The sequence below is a fragment of the Theropithecus gelada genome, chromosome 19 (genome assembly GCF_003255815.1).
Source record: "Theropithecus gelada isolate Dixy chromosome 19, Tgel_1.0, whole genome shotgun sequence".
NCBI classification, from domain to species: domain Eukaryota; kingdom Metazoa; phylum Chordata; class Mammalia; order Primates; family Cercopithecidae; genus Theropithecus; species Theropithecus gelada.
The window spans coordinates 2,638,648-2,641,821 of NC_037687.1; positions in this window are offsets into that span (position 1 = coordinate 2,638,648).

Consider the following 3,174-nt stretch of genomic DNA (forward strand, 5'->3'; position numbering starts at 1 on the left):
AAAGGCAGAGAGAACGAATAATCAGAGACAGAAACAAAAGTAAATGGGACAATGATCCAACCTCTGAGAGGCACACTGCACTGCAATTTTCTGCCACCTAATAACAAAAACAGCTGTTCTCAAGCCAGCTCTCTCTTATCAAGTTCCAGGCACCTGATCAAATAATTGAATGTGGGCTTATCCTCATAATGACCCTCCGAGACATCTGCTTTTACAACTCGTTTACGAAAAAGAAGGTTTGCTCAGAGAGGGAAGGCGACTCATCCAGGTTTACACAGCGGGTGGGTGGTGGTGGGCTGGTTCTGAATCCCAGATTTCCCCCACCTCTAGCACGATATGCAGAAGAAGACTCTAAACATGAAACAAGACGAACGGCTGCCAATTCTTTGGAGTTCTCAGATTCCGCTGGACCCTGCGGCGGCTCTCATTCTCCCAGGCAGGGACTTCTGACAACGCCCGTTTTACAGAGGGGAAAACTGAGGCTCCGAGAAGCCAAGAGGCTGGGCAAGGTCACCCAGGTAGGAACTGGCGGCGCTGGGACCCAGAGCCCCGACTTGAGTCCCCACAAACGGGGGTCCCCGAGTCACAGGGACGACTTTTCCAGGCAGTTAGTAAGAGCGGAACGGCAGCGAACACCCAGCGAGCGCTCACTACATGCGGGGCGCCTTCCCCTCCAGCCGTCCTCGCCACCAGTCCGCGGACCAGGATTTCCAGGACCTGGGGCCCGGGGAAGGGAGATCAGGGCTCGAAGGGCCTGCCCGATGCCGCCCGCCCTCAGTTTCCCCTCCGCTCCGCCTACTCACAGGACCCCGCGGGTCGCGCTGACCCTGGCCTCACGATCCCCAACCTCTTACGGGCTCTGGGGCCCCGTGAGCCCCGAGTCGCAGACCCCACACCTGCCAGGCTCAGCACAGTGCCCCTCACTCACCTCTCAGGCGACCGATCCCCGACCCACCGACGGTTGCGCTTGCGCACCGCGGAGCCGCCCGGCCCCGGCCCCCGGGCGCGACGCCTGCGCAGAAGAAGGGCGCCCTGGGTTGCTTCCCTTCTGCACAGGCGCGTTAATGATCGAGGTGGGCGTGGAAGGAAGTGACGCAACGTAGAGGCGGGAACCAGCTGGTCGTTAGGGCAACTGACCTCTACGACCTAATGGAGGCCGGAAGTCGGGGCTGGTTTGCCCTCTAGGGCGGGAACGAAGCGGTGCACTGGGGAACAGTGGCTGACTCCAGCCGGTCGCCGAGCTGACCACGTGGTGCTGGGCCGGCCACGTGGTGCAGCCGCGTTTGGCCACCTGGACTCCAGAGCGTCATAGCCCCGCAATGAATGGGAGTCAGTGTTGTCCGCTCGCTATCTTTGTTCATTTATTCACCCACCCATCTACTCACCCACAAACGCATTCTTTCATGCAGTCAATTTATGAGACGCTTGTGAGAATAGAAACATTAGTAGGCAGCAGATGCCTAATATTCCATATTTATTGCAAACCAGTCATAAAAACCAGCAAAGTGTCTACTGTCATTATTTTGCATTGGGGTAGACGAACTATAAACTAATAAACTAGTACATAAATAGATAAACAAGAAATTTCACAGCTAACACTACAAAAAAAAATGAAGGTGGTGTGATTGCCACCGGGAGCTAAGTTGTATGGTATGGGTAGGAAAGATCATCCTTTAGATTTGGATTTCAAGGATAGGAAAAAGTCCAAACGGACCCCAGGCACAGGGAACAGCGAAAATGAAGGCCAATGTAAAAGCTTGGTGTGCTCAAGACATATGGAAAAAAAAAATAGAGATGAGAGATGAGAAATTTCCAAGGACGACAGAAAACTGATCACCATCTGAGTTATAGTTGCCAGAAATGTTCTCCCAATTCATTGCTGTCCTACTCGAAATACATGCACGATTAATGGCGTGGATTATTTTAATTTCTTTTGCAGAAATAAAGAAGGTGAGACCGGGCGTGGTGGCTGACACCTGTAATCCCAGCACTTTGGGAGGCCAAGGGGCAGATCACTTGAGGTCAGAAGTTCGAGACCAGCCTGGCCAACATGCTGAAAACCTGTCTCTACTAAAAATACAAAAACTAGCCGGGCGTGGTGCGGGCATCTGTAGTCCCAGCTACTCGGGAGGTTGAGGCAGGAGAATCGCTTGAACCCGAGAGGCAGAGGTTGCAGTGAGCCGAGATCGCGCCATGGTACTCCAGCCTGGGCGACAGAGTGAGACTCCGTCCAGTCCCTCCAAAACAAAACGAAACAAAAACAAAAAACAAAAAAGGAAAGAAAGGAGGTCGGTTGCTTAGTTTTTGCCAGTTTAATTGTAGTACATTGTTTTTTCTGGGTGCCATAACAGTTCAAGACAGACGGTTCCAGATGTTTTTTGTTTCAACCCACAACACTGGATGTAGGTCAGGTTACTGCACTGTTCCAAAACACCTGTTATTTGACATGAATCAGTTTACTTGCTTATGTTTCTGACTAAAAAAAAACCTTGGCCGGGCGCGGTGGCTCACACCTGTAATCCCAGCACTTTGGGCGGCCGAGGCGGGCGGATCACGAGGTCAAGAGATTAAGACCATCCTGGCCAACATGGTGAAACCCTGTCTCTACTAAAAATACGAAAATTAGCCGAGCGTGGCGGCTCGCGCCTGTAGTCCCAGCTACTCGAGAGGCTGAGGCAGGAGAATTGCCTGAACCCGGGAGGCGGAGGTTGCAGTGAGCCGAGATTGCTGCCACTGCACTCCAGTCTGGGCGACAGAGCGAGACTCCGTCTCAAAAAAACCAAACACCAAAACTTCTGGTTAATGTAATTGATTCGTCTGATTCAGATCCTGGAAAGTGGGCCTGGGATACAGTTAGCGATCGATAACAACACTGGCCCAACACACAGCTATAAGAAGGGAGGCAAGCACACAATAACACGGTAGCCTGAAGCCCAGGCGAAGTTTCCGCGGAAAGAAGCGCTCAGACAGAGGCTGAGAGGCGTCAGCGGCGTGCGGTTTCCAAGGAAACCGTCCTTCCTAGCCACCCCAGCCGCTCTGGAGAGGTACCGCAAGAGGCTCCGCCCACGCAACCCCGAGACCAATGACGGACTGGGAGGATTGCAGCGCATGCGCAGAGGGCTCCAGCGTCTCGGCCCGCCTCCTTTAGGTGTGGGCGGGGCTTGGGCACGCGTG